The 24,215-nt window shown below is 36.7% G+C and overlaps 1 long non-coding RNA gene across 2 annotated transcripts in view; it reads left to right on the top strand.

Annotated features, from left to right (window-relative positions):
- Window positions 11,375–24,215, top strand: part of LOC110269732 — a 17,984-nt gene continuing 5,143 nt past the window's right edge. The window contains exons 1-3 of one of the 2 annotated variants that reach the window (XR_002358496.1): window positions 11,375–11,437; window positions 11,541–11,655; window positions 23,391–23,423. This is a non-coding gene — a long non-coding RNA (uncharacterized LOC110269732). Of the gene's footprint in view, window positions 11,438–11,540; window positions 11,656–23,390; window positions 23,424–24,215 lie in introns of those variants that run through there. The other variant, XR_002358497.1, reaches the window with a different exon arrangement.

Below are 24,215 nucleotides of genomic sequence, written 5' to 3' on the forward strand. Positions count from 1 at the left end.
ACATTTTAGATCTGAAATTTGTACCTTTTGGCAGCATGAGTCTCTAAACCCCATTGTTGGGGGTGAGGAGCTCTGCAGCGTCTCGATGAATTAATGCAAGTATTTCTATTTTCCATTCAAACATGCGTGTTCCTATCTAAGATATTCATTCGCGCTTAATTATAGAGAAGGTGATGATCTACGACACTCATCACCTACCTCAATCCATGAACGTGTGTCTGACAACCACCTCCGTTCTACATCAGATTGAATGAGTACCTCTTAGATTCCTTAATCAGAATCTTCGTGGTATAAGCTAGATTGATGGCGGCATTCATGAGAATCCGGAAAGTCTAAACCTTGTCTGTGGTATTCCGAGTAAGATTCTGGGATTGGATGACTGTGACGAGCTTAAAACTCACGAGTGTTGGGCGTGATGACAAACGCAAAGGAATCAATGGATTCTATTCCGACATAATCGAGAACCAACAGCTGATTAGCCGTGCTGTGACAGAGCATTTGGACCATTTTCACTGTGAGGATGGGAAGTAGCCATTGACAACGGTGACACCCTACATAGAGCTTGCCATGGAAGGAACTTTGCACTTTTGCATGAATGAGGGAAGAGGAATACAAGAGAAAAGCTGAAATTCAGAAGACAAAGCATCTCCAAAACCCCAACATATTCTCCATTACTGCATAATAAGTATTTATTTCATACTCTTTTATTCTTCGCAATTCAATTTGATAAGTGTAATTGTTTTCCTAACTAAGAGTTACAAGATAATCATAGCTTGCTTCAAGCCAACAATCTCCGTGGGATTCGACCCTTACTCACGTAAGGTATTACTTGGACGACTGATGAGCGAATAATTTATATGCTTTTTGGCATTGTTTTTAGTATGTTTTTAGTAGGATCTAGTTACTTTTAGGGATGTTTTTATTAGTTTTTATGTTAAATTCACATTTCTGGACTTTACTATGAGTTTGTGTGTTTTTCTGGGATTTCAGGTATTTTCTGGCTGAAATTGAGGGACTTGAGCAAAAATCAGATTCAGAGGTTGAAGAAGGACTGCTGATGCTGTTGGATTCTGACCTCCCTGCACTCAAAGTGGATTTTCTGGAGCTACAGAACTCAAAATGGCGCGCTTCCAATTGCGTTGGAAAGTAGACATCCAGGGCTTTCCAGAAATATATAATAGTTTATACTTTGTCCAAGTTAAGATGACGCAAAAGGGCGTTGAACGCTAGTTCTACGCTGCAGTCTGGAGTTAAACGCCAGAAACACGTCACGAACCAGAGTTGAACGCCAAAAACATGATACAAGCTGGCGTTCAACTCCAAGAATGACCTCTCCATGTGTAAACTTCAAGCTCAGCCCAAGCACACACCAAGTGGGCCCCGGAAGTGGATTTATGCATCAATTACTTACTTTTGTAAACCCTAGTAACTAGTTTAGTATAAATAGGACTTTTAACTATTGTATTAGACATCTTATGATTTTTAGTTCATCTTCGGATCATATTGATCACATTTGGGGGCTGGCCATTCGGCCATGCCTGAACCTTTCACTTATGTATTTTTAACGGTAGAGTTTCTACACTCCATAGATTAAGGTGTGGAGCTCTGCTGTTCCTCACGAATTAATGCAAAGTTCTACTGTTTTTCTATTCAATTCAACTTATTCCGCTTCTAAGATATTCATTCACACTTCAATATGAATGTGATGAACGTGACAATCATCATCATTCCCCTACGAACGCGTGCCTGACAACCACTTCCGTTCCACCTTAAATTGAATGAATATCTCTTAGATCTCTTAATTAGAATCTTCATGGTATAAGCTAGATTGATGGCGGCATTCATGAGAGTCCGGAAAGTCTAAACCTTGTCTGTGGTATTTCGAGTAGGATTCAGTGATTGAATGACTGTGACGAACTTCAAACTCGCGAGTGCTGGGCGTAGTGACAGACGTAAAAGGAGGGTGAATCCTATTCCAGCATGATCGAGAACCTCCAGATGATTAGCCATGCCGTGATAGAGCATTTGCACCTTTTTCACAGAGAGGATGGGATGTAGCCATTGACAACGGTGATGCCCTTACAGAAAGCTTGCCATGGAAAGGAGTAAGACTGATTGGATGAAGACAGCTGGAAAGCAGAGATTCAGAGGAACGAAAGCATCTCTATACACTTATCTGAAATTCTCACCAATGAATTACATAAGTATTTCTATCTTTATTTTCTGTTTATTTATTATTATTTTCGAAAACTCCATAACAATTTGATATCCGCCTGACTGAGATTTACAAGATGACCATAGCTTGCTTCATACCAACAATCTCCGTGGGATCGATCCTTACTCATGTAAGGTTTTATTACTTGGACGACCCAGTGCACTTGCTGGTTAGTTGTGCGAAGTTGTGAAGTTATGTTTGGACCATGGTATTGTGCACCAGTTGTTGGCGCCATTGCCAGGGAGAGAACGAACAACAAATTTTACAATCTGAGTAACAATTTCGCATACCAAGTCTTTGGCGCCGTTGCCGGGGATTGTTCGAGTTTGGACAACTGACGGTTCATCTTATTGCTCAGATTAGGTAATTTTCTTTTTGTTTTATTTTCAAAAATATTTCTTCAAAAATCGTTCAAAAAAAAATTTTTTTCCTTTTGTTTTCGAAAATTATTCAAAATTTTTAAGAATGAATTCTAGTGTTTCATGAAGCATGTAGAAGCCTGGCTGGCTGTAAAGCCATGTCTAATTCTTTTAGACTGAGGCTTCCACTTATAAGTATATGAAGTTGGATGAAGTTTCAGCTGTTGTATGCCTGATTTGTATCTTCTAAAGCTTGGTTGGCTATTAAGCCATGTCTAACCCTCAGATTGGAGCTTTAGACTAAAAAGCACAAGATTACTGGAATTCATATTAAAAATTTTGGAATCCTTATTTTTCTTTTTCACATTAAATTTTGAAAAATCCAAAAAAAATTTATAAAATCATAAAAATCAAAAATATTTTGTGTTTCTTGTTTGAGTCTTGAGTCAATTTTTAAGTTTGGTGTCAATTGCATTTCTTTTTAAAAAAAATTATGCATTTTTCGAAAATTCATGCATTCATAGTGTTCTTCATGATATTCAAGTTGTTCTTGGCCATTCTTCTTGTTTGATCTTCTTATTTTCTTGTTTTGTGTCTTTTCTTATTTTTCATATGCATTCTTAAATGAAAATACCTCCCTCTTTTTCAAAAATTCTTTTTAATTAATTAATTATTTTAAATTTTAATTTTAATTTTATTTCCCCTTTAATTTTCGAAAATCATCAACTACTTTTCAAAAATTACTTTCGAAAACTTCTCTCTCTCATCTTCTTCTATTTATTTAATTACTTACTAACACTTCTCTTCATCTCATATCTCTGCTCCTATCCTCACCCTTGTGTTTGGATTATCCATTCTTCTTCACTCTTATTCCCTTTCTTCTTCTACTAACAATAAGGAACCTCTTTACTGTAACATAGAGGATTCCTTCTCTTTTTTAGTTCTCTTCTCTTTCATATGAGCAGGGACAAGGAAAAGGGCATTCTTGTTGAAGCTGATCCAGAACCTGAAAGGACTCTGAAGAGAAAACTAAGAGAAGCTAAATTACAACAATCCAGAGACAACCTCACTAAAATTTTCGAACAAGAAAAAGAGATGGGAGCCAAAAATAATAATAATGCAAGGAGGATGCTTGGTGACTTAACTGCACCTAATTCTAATTTACATGGAAGAAGCATCTCCATCCCTACCATTGGAGCAAACAATTTTAAGCTTAAACCTCAATTAGTTTCTCTGATGCAACAAAACTGCAAGTTTCATGGACTTCCATCTGAAGATCCCTTTCAGTTCTTAACTGAATTCTTGCAGATCTGTGATACTATTAAGACTAATGGAGTAGATCCTGAAGTCTACAGGCTCATGCTTTTCCCGTTTGCTATAAGAGACAGAGCTAGAATATGGTTGGACTCTCAACCTAAGGATAGCCTGAACTCTTGGGATAAGCTGGTCAAGGCTTTCTTAGCCAAGTTCTTTCCTCCTCAAAAGCTGAATCCTGTGAGTAATGGGACACCTCAGAAGAAGGGAGTTCTTGAAATTGATACTCTGAATGCTATATTGACTCAGAAAAAAATATTGACTCAGCAAGTCAATATGATTTCTCAGAGTCTAAATGGAATGCAAGCTGCATCCAACAGTACTCAAGAGGCATCTTCTGAAGAAGAAGCTTATGATCCTGAGAACCCTGCAATAGCAGAGGTGAATTACATGGGTGAACCATATGAAAACACCTATAATCTCTCATGGAGAAATCACCCAAATCTCTCATGGAAGGATCAACAAAAGCCTCAACAACGCTTTAATAATGGTGGAAGAAACAGGTTTAGCAATAGCAAGCCTTTTCCATCATCCACTCAGCAACAGACAGAGAACTCTGAACAAAATACCTCTAATTTAGCAAACTTAGTCTCTGATCTATCTAAGGCCACTCTGAGTTTCATGAATGAAACAAGGTCCTCCATTAGAAATTTAGAGGCACAAGTGGGCCTGCTGAGTAAGAAGATCACTGAAACTCCTTTTAGTACTCTCCCAAGCAATATAGAAGAGAATCCAAAAGGAGAGTGCAAGGCCATTGAAATGACCATCATGGCCAAAACCACAAAAGAGGAGGAGGACGTGAATCCCAAGGAGGAAGACCTCCTGGGACGTCCAGTGATCAATAAGGAGTTTCCCTATGAGGAACCAAAGGAATCTAAGACTCATCTAGAGACCATAGAGATTCCATTGAACCTCCTTATGCCATTCATGAGCTCTAAAGAGCACTCTTCTTCTGAAGAGAATGAAGATGTTTCTGAAGAGCAAGTTGCCAAGTTCCTTGGTGCAATCATGAAGCTGAATGCCAATTTATTTGGTAAAGAGACTTGGGGAGATGAACCTCCCCTGTTCACCAATGAACTAAATGCATTGGATCAACTGAGACTGCCTCAGAAGAAACAGGATCCTGGAAAATTCCTAATACCTTGTACCATAGGCACCATGACCTTTGAGAAGGCTCTATGTGACCTTGGGTCAGGAATGAACCTCATGCCCCTCTCTGTAATGGAGAAACTGGGAATCTTTGAGGTGTAAGCTGCTAAAATCTCATTAGAGATGGCAGACAATTCCAGAAAATAGGCTTATGGACAAGTAGAGGACATGTTAGTAAAGGTTGAAGGCCTTTACATCCCTGCTGATTTCATAATCCTGGATACTGGGAAGGATGAGGATGAATCCATCATTCTTGAAAGACCCTTCCTAGCCACAGCAAGAGCTGTGATTGATGTTGACAGAGGTGAACTAGTCCTTCAATTGAATGGGGACTCCCTTGAGTTTAAAACTCAAGCACATCCTTCTGTAAACATGGAAAAGAGGCACAGTAAGCTTCTCTCAAAACAGAGTCAACCAGAGCCCCCACAGTCAAACTCTAAGTTTGGTGTTGGGAGGCCACAACCAAACTCTAAGTTTGGTGTTGAACTCCCATATCCAAACTCTAAGTTTAGTGTTGGGAAGTCTCAACAATGCTCTGAACATCTGTAAGGCTCCATGAGAGCCCACTGTCAAGCTATTGACATTAAAGAAGCGTTTGTTGGGAGGCAATCTAATTTTTATTTATCTAATTTTATTTTTATTTTTGTTGTTCTTTCATGTTTTATTAGGTTCATGATCATGTAGAGTCATAAAATAAATAGAAAAATCAAAAACAGAATCAAAAACAGCAGAAGAAAAATCACACCCTGGAGGAAGGACTTACTGGCGTTTAAACGCCAGTAAGGAGCATCTGGCTGGCGTTCAACGCCAGAACAGAGCATGGAGCTGGTGCTGAACGCCAGAAACATGCTACATCTGGGCGTTGAACGCCCAGAACAAGCATTAGTTCGGCGTTTAAACGCCAGAATTGCATGCAAAGGTGTTTTACATGCCTAATTGGTGCAGGGATGCAAATCCTTGACACCTCAGGATCTGTAGACCCCACAGGATCCCCACATACCTCCACTCACCTTACCTCCTCATAATCCTATATCACCCTTTCCCAAGAACCCTTCACCACTCACATCCATTACTCCCCTAAAACCATCATACAACCCACCTATACCCACCCACTCAAATTCAAACCATCAACTCACCTCCATATCTTCTTCTTCTACTACTATTCTTTCTTCTTTTGCTCAAGGGCGAGCAATATTCTAAGTTTGGTGTGGTAAAAGCATAGCTTTTTTGTTTTTCCATAACCATTGATGGCACCTAAGGCCAGAGAAACCTCTAGAAAGAGAAAAGAGAAGACAAAAGCTTCCACCTCCAAGTCATAGGAGATGGAGAGATTCATCTCAAGGGTCTATAGCTCAATGGTAGAACATTTGACTACAAATCAAGAGATCCCTGAGATACCTCAAGGGATGCACTTTCCTCCACAGAATTTTTGGGAGCAAATCAACACCTCCCTAGGAGAATTAAGTTCCAACATGGGACAACTAAGGGTGGAACATCAAGAGCACTCCATCATCCTTCATGAAATTAGAGAAGATCAAAGAGCTATGAGGGAGGAGCAACAAAGACAAGGAAGAGACATAGAAGAGCTCAAGGACATCATTGGTTCCTCAAGAAAAAAACGCCACCATCACTAAGGTGGACTCATTCCTTGTTCTCAAATTTTCTGTTTTTCGTTTTCTTTATGTTAAGTGTTTATCTATGTTTGTGTCGTCATTACATGATCATTAGTGTCTAAGTGTCTATGCCTTAAAGTAGTGAATATGAATCCATCACCTCTCTTAAATGAAAAATGTTTTAATTCTAAAGAACAAGAAGTACATGAGTTTCGAATTTATTCTTGAACTTAGTTTAATTATTTTGATGTGGAGACAATACTTTTTGTTTTCTGAATGAATGCTTGAACAGTGCATATGTCTTTTGAAGTTGATGTTTTAGAATGTTAAATATGTTGGCTCTTGAAAGAATGATGAACAGGAGACATGTTATTTGATAATCTGAAAAATCATAAAAATGATTCTTGAAGCAAGAAAAAGTAGTGAATACAAAAGCTTGCAGAAAAAAAATAGAAAAAAAATAGCGGAAAAAAAAAAGAGAAAAAGCAAGTAGAAAAAGCCAAAAGCTCTTAAAACCAAAAGGCAAGAGCAAAAAGCCAATAACCCTTAAAACCAAAAGGCAAGGGTAAATAAAAAGGATCCTAAGGCTTTGAGCATCAGTGGATAGGAGGGCCTAAAGGAATAAAATCCTGGCCTAAGCGGCTAAACCAAGCTGTCCCTAACCATGTGCTTGTGGCGTGAAGGTCTCAAGTGAAAACTTGAGACTGAGCGGTTAAAGTCAAGGTCCAAAGCAAAAAAAGAGTGTGCTTAAGAACCCTGGACACCTCTAATTGGGGACTTTAGCAAAGCTGAGTCACAATCTGAAAAGATTCACCCAGTTATGTGTCTGTGGCATTTATATATCCGGTGGTGATACTGGAAAACAAAGTGCTTAGGGCCACGGCCAAGACTCATAAAGTAGCTGTGTTCAAGAATCAACATACTGAACTAGGAGAATCAATAACACTATCTGAACTCTGAGTTCCTATAGATACTAATCATTCTGAACCTCAATGGATAGTGAGATGCCAAAACTATTCAAGAGGCAAAAAGCTACAAGTCCCGCTCATCTGATTGGAGCTATGTTTCTTGATATTTTGGAATTTATAGTATATTCTCTTCTTTTTATCCTATTTGATTTTCAGTTGCTTGGGGACAAGCAACAATTTAAGTTTGGTGTTGTGATGAGCGGATAATTTATACGCTTTTTGGCATTGTTTTTAGTATGTTTTTAGTAGGATCTAGTTACTTTTAGGGATGTTTTTATTAGTTTTTATGTTAAATTCACATTTCTAGACTTTACTATGAGTTTGTGTGTTTTTCTGGGATTTCAGGTATTTTCTGGCTGAAATTGAGGGACTTGAGCAAAAATCAGATTCAGAGGTTGAAGAAGGACTGCTGATGTTGTTGGATTCTGACCTCCCTGCACTCAAAGTGGATTTTCTAGAGCTACAGAACTCAAAATGGCGCGCTTCTAATTGCGTTGGATATTAGACATCCAGGGCTTTCCAGCAATATATAATAGTCTATACTTTGTCTAATTTTAGACAACGAAAAAGGGCGTTGAACGCTAGTTCTACGCTGCAGTCTGGAGTTAAACGCTAGAAACACGTTACGAACCAGAGTTGAACGCCAGAAACACGTTACAAACTGGCGTTCAACTCCAAGAATAACCTCTCCACGTGTAAACTTCAAGCTCAGCCCAAGCACACACCAAGTGGGCCCTGGAAGTGGATTTATGCATCAATTACTTACTTCTCTAAACCCTAGTAACTAGTTTAGTATAAATAGGACTTTTTACTATTGTATTAGACATCTTATGATTTTTAGTTCATCTTCGGATCATATTGATCACGTTTGGGGGCTGGCCATTCGGCCATGCCTGAACCTTTCACTTATGTATTTTTAATGGTAGAGTTTCTACACTCCATAGATTAAGGTGTGGAGCTCTGCTGTTCCTCACGAATTAATGCAAAGTACTACTGTTTCTCTATTCAATTCAACTTATTCCGCTTCTAAGATATTCATTCGCACTTTAATATGAATGTGATGAACGTGACAATCATCATCATTCCCCTACGAACGCGTGCCTGACAACCACTTCCGTTCCACCTTAGATTGAATGAATGTCTCTTGGATCTCTTAATCAGAATCTTCGTGGTATAAGCTAGATTGATGGCGGCATTCATGAGAATCCGAAAAGTCTAAACCTTGTCTGTGGTATTCCGAGTAGGATTCAGGGATTGAATGACTGTGACGAACTTCAAACTCGCGAGTGCTGGGCGTAGTGACAGACGCAAAAGGAGGGTGAATCCTATTCCAGCATGATCGAGAACCTCTAGATGATTAGCCATGCCGTGACAGAGCATTTGGACCTTTTTTACAGAGAGGATGGGATGTAGCCATTGACAACGATGATGCCCTTACAGAAAGCTTGCCATAGAAAGGAGTAAGACTGATTGGATAAAGACAGCGGGAAAGCAGAGATTCAGAGGAATGAAAGCATCTCTATACGCTTATCTGAAATTCTCACAAATGAATTACATAAGTATTTCTATCTTTATTTTCTGTTTATTTTTATTATTTTCGAAAACTCCATAACAATTTGATATCCACCTGACTGAGATTTACAAGATGACCATAGCTTGCTTCATACCAACGATCTCCGTGGGATCGACCCTTACTCACGTAAGGTTTTATTACTTGGACGACCCAGTGCACTTGCTGGTTAGTTGTGTAAAGTAGTGAAGTTATGTTTGGACCATGGTATTGTGCACCAATTGTTGGCGCCATTGCCTGGGAGAGAACGAACAACAAATTTTACAACCTGAGTAACAATTTCGCATACCAACGACCCAGTGCACTTGCTGGTTAGTTGTGCGAATTTGTGAAGAATTGTGATTTCCAATTTCGTGCACCAGTATCAAAAGGGGTGGGGGTGGTAAAAATGTAAGAAATGTAAATCAAACAATTAAAGAAACAATTACTAAAGAGAGACATTCATGGCAAGGGTTGAGAATTAAGCTTTATATCCTAGTAATTAATGATCATACAATATTTATCAGGAGCTTATCTTATTTAGTCATCTCTAATAATGGAAGAAGGTACAAAATTATCTTCACATGAGAGAAAGTCAAATAAGACTAGTTAATCTCAATCCAAAAGTCCTAATCAACCTACTAACTAAATTAGCAAGAGATTAGAATCAATGGAAACAATATTAACTAACAACCCTAGATCACCAATCTATATTGGGTATTAATGACTCAAGATTCCTAATTTCTCTCATTCCAAGCCAAGAATGCTCAAAAAGCTACTCTAACATCCAACCAAGAATTTTGTCAAGCACTTGGAAGGCATAAAAGGAAAGCATTATAAATTGCAAGAATTAATAAAATCTACTACTATCCAATACAAGAAATCAACAACAACAACTAAAGGAAGCAAAATTAACATGAAATACCTCGAATTGCATTAAAGGAAATGAAATTGACAAGAGTGTTCATAAACAAAAAAGTAACTAAAATAAGAAATTAACAAGAAGACATAGGAAAATCAAGACACTACAATAAGGAATTGTAAAGAAAACAAGATGAAGACAAGAAATTAACCCTAGATCTAAGAGAATTTAACCTAATCCTAACCTAATTCTAGAGAGAAGAGGGAGTTTCTCTCTCTAGAAAACTAACTAAAGCCTCATTATAACTAATCTAAGTGCCCCATTTGACTCATCTTGAATTCTGCATTAAATAGACTATAGAATCAGTTGGATTTGGGCCTGGGAAGCATAGAAACCGCCCCCCATCATTTTCACTTTAATGAGGTCACGTGCGAGCTGTGACGCGTACGCATGGATTACACGTACGCATTGCTTGGCATTTTACTTCTCACGCGTACGCGTCGCCTTGCGACCTCATCTCCACGCGTGCGCGTCTGTCACGCGTGCGCGTTGATGAATCCACTCTAAATCCTTGTTTTTCCATGAATTCTCCACTTTGCATGCTTTTCTCTTCACTCCTTTGAATTATTCCTGGCCCTTTTCAACCTGAATTCACTAACAAACACATCAAGGCATCTAGTGGAATCAAAGGTGAATTAAAATTACCAATTTAAGGGCCTAAAAAGCATGTTTTCACACTTAAGCACAAATTTAGGAAGAATTACAAAATCATGGCGTTCTGCTGCTCCTGCTGGCGCCGTCATCTAGGGAGCTGCCACTCCTAGTCATCGTCGCTGAGCCCGTCAACCCCGTCGTCGCCATTTGTCCTCACTGCTTCCAGCTGCACCGTCGTGTAAGAAAGATGCGACGGAGAGAGAGAGAGGGTCCGCGGAGGGTCGCCGCTATTCGCACTGTCAGCTTCACGCAGAGCAACCATGTCCGTCGAGGGTCCATCCACGCCATTGCTGAAGCTTGAACGCTGTTGCAACTACCACGTGTCATCGTCTTCAGATCCGCCGTCATTGGAGCGGAGCTCGGCTGTCCTCGCTGCGGGAGTTTGTCGCCAGAGGAGGGGAGGTGACAGTGGTGGAAGTTGCCGCCACAGTTCTGCCCTGCTCACTGAATGGCGCTGGAAAATCGTGGCTGCAGCTGCTAGAGGATGCCCCTGCAGCTGCCAAACCCCATCCCATTCCAATTTGGGTTCCGGCTCTGGTTCGTTTATGACAGGTTTTGTTCTCCCGAGAGTCGGAGCCGCCATCTTCTTGGTAAGCATTTTTGTTTCCAAAATCTTTGAAATCAATATTCCATCAAAGCTGTTGTCCGGTCAATTTGGAAGCTGCTACTGTGTCGTTCTATTCTGTTTATCATGGTGAGATTATTCGGTTCCATTCTTATTTATCGCAATACTCTATTATCAATTATGTTCTAATATCGCTCAATATCCATTCTGCGTTAATTCTGAATTATGTTAGATATGTGGTTGTTACCGTGATCCTTGTGGTTGCTTGGGAATTTCTGCGGTTGCTGTCGATTAACACGAGAATAAGGATTTAATGGGTTTAATTATGCAACTTGCGACTAATCGAGGTAGGGGCCTTTTCAGAAAAATCATACTTTATAATTTGAATTATTATATATGAATATTTATGTGAGAAATATATTTTTAGTGATTGTATAAGTCTTATGTGTTGTTTGGCTATCTGGATGGATATGAATGCTTGTTTGATTGGATTATTTGTTTGGTTTTGTGAAATAGATGGTTCCTGAAGCATTTCTTTAAAGTTTTGAAATCAGATTTGAGTTTGAATTGGTTTTCTTGAAATATTAAAATGGTATACACTTTTGGATTCAGCGTGATTTTGAACTGATTTAGTTTTCAACCCGTTAAAGAGGGTTGTGGAATGATTTGGTTGGGACCCAAAAAGGGTGGCAAAGTCCAATTTTTTAGGGGAGATTCTGCCGAAATTCCTATTAAATCCGAGACTTTATTGAAATGTCCTTTGGAAAATTATGAGTTTAATACTTTTATTATTTCATTTAAATTGTTTAAGAAAGTTATGAATTATTTTTTGAAATGAAGTATTGAAAAGAGAATTATGATTTAGCCTAGTTTCTTAAGAAAAGTAATCTATCTCTTTTGGGAGCGAATCATTTAGAAGAAACTTACGTTTAAGGCTATTTTAAATATGAAAATAAGGCTGTTTTAAATAGGAAAATGGTTTATGTTTTTTGAAAATTGGCTGAGAATTTTCAATTGGAGGAGTTTTAGTGACTTGAAAAGAACTTGAATTTCGATTGACAAGTCTCATTTTACAAGGTCTTAGGAAAAGTTTGAAGTATTCTTTAAATTTTGAGTTTGGAAAAACTAAAACAATTTCTAAGAAGTTGGAAACGCTCCGGATTTAATCATGGAATTGGAGTTGGTTTTGGTTTAAGTAAAAGAGATGGTTTCTTTGAAATTTGTTCGGAGTAATTGATACACCACTTGGTTTGGCTTAAATCCTCTTTTTATTTATTCGAATTAGGAAATTAAGGTTTTAAAGATCTTAGTCAATTTGAGGAAATGGGTTAGGTTATTCTCCCTTAAAGTCTTTAGACTCTGCTGAGAAATTTTTATTACTACATCCTGTAATAGGATGAATGATTTTGAATCTTTTAGAAGAGACTTTTAATTTGGTGTGGTTTTTGAAATGTTTTGAGAAGATGTTGTGGATGGTGACTGTGTTTAAAAAAAAAGAATTTATGTTTGAGGAAAAGTGGTTTGTGAGCTTGAAATGATTTGTGAAATGAAGATTTTAAAGTTAAGACTAAGATGGATTGATTTTGTTTTCCAAGTAAAGAGATTTGAGAAAAAGTGACTTATGGATTGAATGATGATTGATTTGATGTGAATTGTTAATAAAGTGCTGAAATGATGATGAATAAATGAATATGTGGCTTTTGCACTTCTTTTATCTGAGATACGAGTTTCCCTGGGTAAAGTACTGTAGCTTGCCACCACGTGTTCCAGGTTGAGACTCGATACTCTGTTGACCCTATGACGTAAGGGTGACCGGGCACTTATAAATCCCCGGGAATGGTACCCCATTGAGTAATTTGATACATATATGAGAAAAAGCTATGTATAGACTCATGGGATGTGCGTTGGGGGACAGTCCAAGGGTTTAGCAAACCGGACTTGTCGGGTTGGCTTGATAACCAACAAATGAGACTCATCAGCCATAGGATAGGCATTCATCATATGTATCTATGTGATATTGTTTGGGTGTGCATATTGTACTTAGTTTGCCTATGTGAATAATTCTGTCTAATTGCTAATTGCTCTACTTGATGTAACTGCCTGATTGTGTTTGAACATCCCTACTTGTGTTTGTGATTGAAATTGGTTGAATTTTGTGGTGAATTGGCTCTGGATTGATTTGTTTGGACCTAGGGCCATGTATGATTATAAGATAGGCTGAAAGTCGTGTTTGGTTATATTTTTGTTTTTAGAAAAGTATGAAAAACTAAACTGGTTTAGGATAGACTTAATAAACTTATGCTTGGAACAGGTTGGTCATTCATGTTGTTTAGGAAAATTCTTTTGAAAGGCTTTTGAATTTTTGAAGAAATACCAGTTTCCTCTTTCAGAAAGGATTTCAAATTTTTAATGGTTGGAATATGAAATGTTTGTAATATATATATATATATATATATATGTATGTATGTATCCTTTGTAAGTATTGATATTCATATGGTTGTATGTTATTTATTAAAAAGTCTTTTGAGCGGTTATACAATTTAAATTTTAAACAAGTTCATATTTTAGTATTAAATATTATAAAAATCGTCATAATTTCCGAGCTATCAGAGTGACGCAACTGGAAGCGTGACACTTTGATGATTAGGGTGTTACACATCGCACAAATTTACCACTAGTTTCATACACAAATAAGTTCATTAATCTAACAAAACAATTTTGATGAAGCAGTTGTAGGCATCCCGAGATAAAACAAAAAATATTTAAATTATATAAAAGGACAAGATCTAAACATAAAACAAAGAAATTAACTTGTGATATTCTTCAATTTGGTTACTATGTTTTCTAACTTTTTTTAATAAAGTGTGTAACACCCTACCCCGCAAAGTCTTATGCTTAAGTCATAAAGCTGAGATGGTCAGGTATTACGACCTCTAAAGAAAAAAAATATATATAATGATAATTGAAAGAAAATTTAACTAGAAGCCTGTGAAGAAAAGTTAAGCAAAGCGTTAAATAGAAAATCGCATTACTCGCGTAAGCGATAAATATGAGGGAAGAATTCCAAAGATACATATAGCAAGGCTTTTGACTCGGCTCGCAAAGCTAGAACCGGCCAAAGCAAATATATACATATACATATAAATAACCCAAAAGAGTAACCCCAAATATATGACAAAACACCTGTTTTTCCAAGTCAACCTCTAGGAGGGACAAAATACAAAATACAAGGGTGGAGAATCTATATACATATATACAAAGCATAACACAAAATATAGTAATCCCAGGATAACCAACTTCGCTTGCAAAGAGAACTCCAGACGCTCACCAATGTGCATCTCGACCTGCATCTGAAAAACAACAATATCGTATAGGATGAGAACCAGGGGTTCTCAGTATGGTTAAGGTGCCCACGTATATAATAAATAAGGTCCCGGGAAAGCCAAAGGCAATCCTAGAACACCGACGCTCAGATTATAAATCTTAAAGAGCTAAAATGTAAACCATAGACCAGTGGTCCTCTAAGGTTCTAACTTACCCAAATCAGAACTAAAACCCTCTATCTCTCCACCTTTCCTCCGTTCCTCCAACTCCGATGAAATTGCACAGAAAGACAAATAGGCAAAGCAAGCACAGGTAGAATACAAATACAGCAAGTAGTAATTTAGCAAGTAAGCAAAATAATCACGTAGGCAAGCCCAATTAATGCACAAGCATTCAAAACACACAAATGCATATGATGCATGCCTGTCCTATGGCTAATGATATCATCTGTTGGTTATATGGCCAACCCAACATGTCCTGGTAGCTAACCATGGACTGAAACACCCATGCAGAGCAAGTGGGTTTGAGCTTCAACCCCCTTACTACTATCCGCTTAACCCAGAGCCAGTGGAATAACTACTACTGCGGCTACTACCCAGGCGGGTGTTTAGAAGCTCAACCTGGAGCAAGTGGAATAATCCACTACTGCTGCTACTACCCAAGCGTCATAATCACTGACTTGGAGCAAGCGGGATGAACCACCATCCTTGCTGCTGCCCAGGATCTCAAACATACATTCATTCAATTTAAATCAATCATTATTGTTACCAAATCTCAAATATTAACCTGGAGCAAGCGGGACAAACCACCATCCTTGCTAATACCCAGGTATCACAAACATACATTCATTTCAAATTCAATAATTAAATTCATTTCTCATGTACTCTTCTTCCCTATCTCATACCCGGAGCATGTGGACATCGCCACCGCCTACTACCCGGGGTCACAATCACATTTACACACTTTCTCGTTCATAATTCACACCTCTCAATATTTTTTCATCTTCATGTTACTACTCCTCCCTTTTTTTTACTCACCACTTAACATACAACTGAGGTTTAGGGGCTGAAAGAGTGAAAATAGAGGTTTAAAGGTTCAAAATTACTTTTTAAAACACAAAATTCACTTTGCTTATTTTAGGGGGCACGTGTACGTGTGGGCGTGTTTTTCTTGCTCGCATACGCAAGCACCCTGCTCGTGTATGCGGGATGCCCAACCTGTAGAGGTTGGTCGCGTCCCGTGCAGTCGTCGCGTACACAAGACCTGCAGATTAGCAAAAATGCTGAATGCTGCAGAATTTCAGCTTTGCCCACCAAACTTCCGACGCGCATAACTTTTTCGTTTTAAAATATTTTTCATCAATTCTTCGAACGGCGTAAACTTCACGAACCCAATTTTCATATGAAATTAGTTTGAAATAATTTGAGAGTTTGAAAGCTAATTTATGGCTCACCGAAGTTCGGCCAAAAACTAGTTTTTTCACATAATCTTCTAAACCTCTATTTTCACAAAACACAACTCATTGTTCACATGAATACAACTAAACCCTACATAAAAAACATACCAAGCACAGCCACCACAACCCACATTCTACCATAACCAACCTCACCTCAATGCAAATTACTTCAACCCAAGCATTCAACACTCATATGTATCTTTAATCATCATTACAATTTAGCATCAACCAAAACATCATTCATCAATCATTTTTCATCAACAAAACCCACATCCACAATCATGAATCATTAATCCCTTCAAATATCATCAAATATCCACTTAATGTCCACTAAAATCACTAAACATGTTCCAAAGTCATGATTCAACTTATCCTAAGTCATCTAGCCTAAGTTTTCACAAAACATTATATATTAAATACGAGAAACCAAAACCCTACCTTAGCCAATGTCTCCCCAAGCTCAAACACCTTAATTCAAGCCTCCGAGGTTCCAAATTAAGTGTCATAGTTTCCAGCCACCAAAAGCTCCAATTCAAGTATACCACTTCGCCAATTTGACTTCAATTTCACATTTACACAACCTAATGTCATATAATTCCATATACATACAAATATTCAATACCCTAATCTCATTGAATTGACAAATTAGAAGGGAAGTAATGATTCGTTACCTTACCCATGGATTAATTTGACAAAAACCAATAATTATCCACCGCTAGGGTACCCCTAAACCAACAAAATCACCAAAATCACTCAATACTCATACTAAAATACGAATTCAGAAAGGGGGAAGAAACTGGGCACAATATCCAGAGTTTCTTACCACTTTGTTTGGATAGAAATGAGGAGGACTCCGAGACGAATGCGTACCCGCTGACAACTCGTCAATCGGAGCTTCGGATTGAAAGTTACGGACGATTGAAAATTGCAAGGGAGGGTTAGGGTTTGTAACGGGATTCTCTCTTCTTTCAGCGTTCCCAGGAGTGAAATGAGAAGAAGAGAGCTCGCTGCTTGTTTTATAGGGTGGGCCTTGGGCCCGGTTCGGATCCGGTTCTACCGGTTTAGTCCGTTGGTCCGGTTTTGGGCCAAAATCTTTAAAATTAGTGTTAAAGTTTATATTTTAATTATTTCTTCCATTCTAAAATATAAAATTTAATTTTCTAATTTCTTTAAATAATAATTAATTTACCGGTTAATTATTTACTAATCACTTGGGGTTTACATTCTACCCCCTTAACAGAAATTTTCACCCTCGAAAATTCGCTCTCAAATATTCACATACGCTTTCTTAGATTCAACTGACCTCTTACCATTCATTTTGCCATTCTCCCAGCATTAATCCAAACACTAATTGATATTCTCTAGTCTCAGGTACAAAATCATAAACTTAATCAAATTCAAGCCTAAGCTATATCCGTTTGTTCTACTCTTAACTTCGTCTAGCTCTTTTTTCGATGACTACAAATCTCCTTATCTGTATAAGTGTCATCTTACTCAATTTAAATATGAAGCCCTTCTCAATTATTTCAAACACTAATTACCAAACAATTCCTCAAGTTTGCATACATTTTCTTCCAACATTTTCAATCATAACATCAAAATCATTATCCTTCACATATCCACAACCAACATTCTTATTTACCATCATCAAAGTCATCATTCATTAATCCTCTTACCGCATCAACTATACTCATATAAAAAAATCATTGAATCTATCATGCATTATTGACTCAACATACCATGTCAACTAAATTACCAATCAATCTCCAAAATTCACAATCCAACTTATCCTATGTTAATTTAATCCTCGAATCATTCTCATATTCCAAGGCTTCTTCCTCCCATCACTACAACTCTAGAGTCACCAAAAATTATTGCGCTTCTGTAGCGCCACTCAAATTATAAATCACTAAGAGCTTAATCCTTCACTCGCTTCCACCGAACATCTCCTTGAATTTTTTTACCTCTCTAACTATACGTCGTTGTCCTTTACTCCAGTTGTATGAGTTCTAATCCCTTGGCTTCACCACCAGATCCATTATCGCCTCTTTCATCGTTCCTAATTTGTTTGCTCCATCTCTTTAGCAAAAGCTTACACAGCAGCAGCCAGAGAATCAACCGTATTACCTCACTCGCGCCCACGAGACGCCATTTGGGTCTTGTCCGTACCAACAATTGATATTAAGGTGATCAGTCTTAAAATCTAAAGTCTAGTGCTTCAAATCTCCAAAGGTAATGCTCATGAACATTTATGCTATATATGTCAAGAAGACATCCTAAATAGCTTGTACACACAGCCAGAGTATGCTCAGAAATATAGTCAGGCCATTCCCCAGGCTCTACATGAATGAACTACTCTAATACCATAATGTAACACCCTACCATACAGAATCTTATGCTTAAGTCATAAAGCTGAGGTGGCAAGGTATTACGACCCTTAAAGGAAAAAAAATATATATAATAATAGTTGAAAGGAATTTTAACTAGAAGCCTGCGAAGAAAAGTTAAGCAAAGTGTTAAACAGAAAATCGCATCACTCGCATAAGCGATAAATATGAGAGAAGAATTCCAAAGATATATATAGCAAGGCTTCTGACTTGGCTCGCGAAACTAGAACCAGCAAAAGCAAATATATACATATACATATAAATAACCCAAAAGAGTAACCCAAAATATATGACAAAACACCTGTTTCTCCATGTCAACCTCTAGGAGGGAATAAATACAAAATAAAAGGGTGGAGAATCTATATACATATATACAAAACATAACACAAAATATCATTCAACACTCATATATATCTTTAATCATCATTACCATTTACCATCAACCAAAACATCATTCATCAATCATTTTTCATCAACAAAACCCACATCCACAATCATGAATCATTAATCCCTTCAAATATCATCAAATATCCACTTAATGTCCACTAAAATCACTAAACATGTTCCAAAGTCATGATTCAACTTATCCTAAGTCATCTAGCTTATGTTTTTACAAAATATTATATATTAAATACAAGAAACCAAAACCATAACTTGGCCGATTTCTCCCCAGGCTCAAACACCTCAATTCAAGCCTCCAAGGTTCCAAATCAAGCGTTATAGTTTTCAGCCACCAAAATTTCCAATTCAAGTATACCACTTCATCAATTTGACTTCAATTTCACATATATACAACCTAATGTCATATAATTCCATATATATACAAATCTTCAGTACCCTAATCTCATTGAATTGACAAATTAGAAGGGAAGTAATAATTCTTTACCTTACCCTTGGATTAATTAGACAAAACCCAACAATTATCCACCGCTAGGGTACCTCTAAACCATCAAAATCACCAAAATCACTCAATACTCACACTAAAATGAAAATTCAGAAAGGGGAAAGATACTGGGCACAATATATAGAGTTTCTTACTACTTTGTTTGATAGAAACGAAGAAGACTCTGAGACAAACGCGTGGCCGCTGATGGCTCGTCAATCGGAGCTCCAGATTGATAGTTACGGACGATTGAAAATTGGAAGGGAGGGTTAGGGTTTGTAACGGGATTTTCTCTTCTTTCAGGGTTCCAAGAGCGAAATGAGAAGAAGAGAGCTCGCTGCTTGTTTTATTGGGTGGGCCTTGGGCCTGGTTCGGGTTCGGTTTGATCGGTTTAGCTCGTTGGCCCGGTTTTAAGGCAAAATCTTTAAAATTAGTGTTAAAATTTATATTGTAATTATTTCTTCCATTCTAAACTATAAAAATTTTTTAATTTTTTTTAAATAATAATTAATTTACTGATTAATTATTTACTAATCACTTGAGGTTTACAAAGTGTGTATGAAGTTTATTTTGAATAACAATTTTCTCCTCACATACAGTAAGAAAAACTTAGGTAGTATAATTATTCTATTTAGTTTTTTCTATTATTTGTATTTCAGTTGAATTTTTTTATTGGCTCTTCTAGGAATTAGTTTTGAAAGCATGTTATTTTGTATAATAATAAAATAACACAATATCAAAACTATATGTAATTTTTAGTAGTATTTTCAACAATACAAAACAAAGAAATAAAAACTAACTAATCAATAAGATTAGTGTCATAGAAATCAAACTTATTAAAATATTAATAAATGCCTGATTAAACAAAGAAATTAAAAAAATTTAAAATTATAAAAAAACATAATTTTGTAAAAATAAAATACAAAAATATTAGAAAGTAAATTTATAATTGACCACTGACGAACGGATTTTATGTCGGTAAAGAATTTTATAAGAATAATCGCGTTGTAAGTATAGTTTCTAAACCAACAGAGAATCTTTTCGTGCAAAAATTTTGGTTGTCACTTAAGCAAACCCAATAAAATTTATAACCGAAGTATTTAAACCTCGGGTCGTCTCTCAAGGAATTGCAGGGAGGTATGATTTATTATTGGTTATGGAAAACAATATTTTTGGATTTTGAATAATGAACAGGAAAAGTAAATTGCAAGAATTAAAATAATAACTAATAAAGTTCATAGCAAGATATAAAAACTGGACGTCCTATCCTAGTTATCCTTATCAATTGTAATGAGAATTGGATTTTGCTCCAACTTTGTTAACCTCTAACTATGAAGGAAAGTCAAGTGGATAAATTAATTCGATTCCTCAGGTCCTAGTTAATTCCTAAGAAAAGACTAGAGTTATTGGAATACAAATCAACTAGCAAAGATAACAATTATCAATTAAAAAAGGAGTTTGATAACTCAAGTGTCTCTAATTAATCAATTCAAGCTAAGAATGTAAAAAAGCTAAATTAAAATCATAAATCTGAAATACCTCAAATTGCATTAAATAGAAAATCAATTAAACATGAGAATTCATGAACCAAATTGGGAAAATAAATAAACTAGAATACTAGAACAAATAAAAGTAGAAGAGAAAATAAATTAAAGGAACATTGAACCTGTGATTGAAGAGAAGTAGCCTAATGATAATAGAAATCCTAAATCCTAATCCTAAGAGAGATGAGAGAACCTCTCTCTCTAAAAACTACATCTAAAATCTAAAATTATGAATATGAAAGTTGTATCAGTTGTTTTTATGAATGGATGCATTCTCCCACTTTATAGCCTCTAATCTGTGTTTTCTGGGCCAGAAACTGGGTCAGAAACAGCCCAGAAATCGCTGGTTGCGAAATCTGCCACGCTGGTTTTTCATCACTGTGATGCGTCCGCGTGGAGCACGCGTTCGCATCACATATATGTACGGCCACTATGGCAAATTATATATCATTTCGAAGCCCCAAACGTTAGCTTTCCAACGCAACTAAAACCGTGCCATTTGAACCTCTGTAGCTCAAGTTATGTCCGTTTGAGTGCAAAGAGGTCAGGCTGGACAGCTTAGCAATTTCTTCAACTTCTTGTATTCCTTCCACTTTTGCATGCTTCCTTTCCATCTTCTAAGCCATTCCTGCCCTATAAACTCTGAAATCACTTAACACACATATCAAGACATCGAATGGTAATAAGAGAGGATTATTAATTAGTAATTTTAAGACCAAAAAAGCATGTTTTCAATCATAGCACAAAATCAGGAAGGAAAAATGTAAACTCATGCAAATCATATGAATAAGTGAGTAAAGAATTGATATAAACCACTCAATTAAGCATAAGATAAACCATAAAATAGTGGTTTATCAATCTCCCCACACTTAAACATTAGCATGTCATCATGCTAAGCTCAAGAGAAGCTATAAAGGAGTGAAGAGGAATGCTAGAATGTATGAAATGCAACCTATCTATATGAATGCAACTATATGCAAAATGTTTCTACCTACTTGGTTAAAAGTAAAAAAATCTTTTAAGAACAAATATGAACTAGATTTCACTAATTCAAATCATAAAAATGAAGTACAAATAGACTTGCAGAAGAAAATAGCTTATGAAAGCCGAGAACAAAGAATCGAGTATCGAACCCTCACCGGAAGTGTATGCACTCTAATCGCTCAAGTGTTTAAGGTTCGACTCTCTTAATTATCTACTAACCTTGCTTTCTAAGGCTTGCTCTTCATCTAACAATCAACAAGAATTTAATGCACAAATACACATATCAAGAGGTCTTTTAAGGTTTATAATGGGGTTAGGGTCAAGGTAGGATTGTATTTGGCCAAGTGGACTAAAATCTGAATCCTTAATTAACTTAAACTTTTCACCTAACTTTGACAATCCATGTAATCATAATACAACATCTAACTATCCATTAACCATGTTTTCCACATATTCATGCATTCTAATTTCAAGTACAATACATATGCATTGCTTTCACCATTTACTTTGGGGCATTTTGTCCCCTTTTTATTTATTTGCTCTTTTTCTTTTCTTTATCTCTCCCTTTTTTTTTCTCAATGCATATGATTAAATTATTGAATGCATGAACATGTCCTAAATATTTTTTTTTCATAAAGATATATAACATACTTAATTTCCAAAACCAAATGTTTCCAAACCCATTTTTTCCCACACTTAATTCATGAGCACTCTCACTAGTCTAAACTAACTAAGGATTCAAATTAAGGACATTATTGTTTTTCACTTAGAGTTAGTGATGAGCTAAAGTAAAGAACAAAGGGGTATAATAGGCTCAACATTGGTTTGCAAAGGATAATGAAAGGGTAAGGCCATATGGGTATGTAAGCTTAAGTGAAATAACGCCTCAATCATATAAGTGCATGCATACATCAAACAATGGAAATATAGAATTAAGCAAGACAAAGATCACAATTTTAGAGAGAAAAACACACATTAAAATAAAATATTGGTTGATAAAATGCAACCAATCAAATAAGCTCAAAAATCTCACAGGTTTTGTGTGTTCGATCTCTAAACCATGTTCCAGTATAATATTCCTTCAAACAAGTTTGTCAAAAATTTTAAATCAAATTTAGTGAAATGTTAAAAAAATTTCTTGAAAGAAAATATTACTTTAACCAAGTAGTGGTAAAATATACACAAAATGTAACAAACATGCAATCAAACATGCAAATATAACAACTAACTACAAAGAAAATTTAAAAATTGGTGTTGAGATAGGAAGGTACTAACCCACGAAGATCGGTATCGACCTCACCACACTTAAAGGTTGCACCATCCTCGGTGCATGCAAAGATGTACAAGTGGACGGGTGGCTCCCTGATGAGCGGATAATTTATACGCTTTTTGGCATTGTTTTTAGTACATTTTAGTTAGTTTTTATTATGTTTTTATTAGTTGTTAAATAAAAATTACTTTTCTGGGCTTTACTATGAGTTTGTGTGTTTTTCTGTGATTTCAGGTATTTTCTGGCTGAAATTGAGGGACCTGAGCAAAAATCTAATTCAGAGGCTGAAAAAGGACTGCAGATGCTGTTGGATTTTGACCTCCCTGCAATCAAAGTGGATTTTCTGGAGCTACAAAAGCCCAATAGGCGCGCTCTCAATTGCGTTGGAAAGTAGACATCCTGGGCTTTCCATAAATATATAATAGTCCATACTTTGCCTGAGATTTGATGGCCCAAACAGGCGTTCCAAGTCAGCTCGAGAATTCTGGCGTTTAACTCCAGAACTGGCACAAAAGCTGGAGTTAAACGCCCAAACTGACATAAAAGCTGGCGTTTAACTCCAAGAAATGTCTCTACACATGAAAGCTTCAATGCTCAGCCCAATCACACACCAAGTGGGCCCCGAAAGTGGAATTTTACAATAAACACCCTAGCTTACTCATTTTCTGTAACCCTAGGTCACTAGTTTACTATAAATACTACTTTCAGTGATTCATATTGTACCTCATGACATTTTACACGTTTCTTATTGTATTCTCTATGGCATGAGTCTCTAAACCCCATTGTTGGGGGTGAGGAGCTCTGCTGTTCTTCATGAATTAATGCAATTACTACTGTTTTCCATTCTATCACGCTTGCTTCTATTCTAAGATATTCATTTGTACTTCAACCTGATGAATGTGATGATCCGTGACACTCATCATCATTCTCAACTATGAACGCGTGCCTGACAACCACCTCCATTCTACCTTAGATTGAAAGCATATCTCTTAGCCTCATGATTCAGATCAGAGTCTTCGTGGTATAAGCTAGAATTATTGGCGGCCATTCCTGAGATCC

The sequence above is a fragment of the Arachis ipaensis genome, chromosome B03 (assembly GCF_000816755.2).
Source record: "Arachis ipaensis cultivar K30076 chromosome B03, Araip1.1, whole genome shotgun sequence".
NCBI classification, from domain to species: domain Eukaryota; kingdom Viridiplantae; phylum Streptophyta; class Magnoliopsida; order Fabales; family Fabaceae; genus Arachis; species Arachis ipaensis.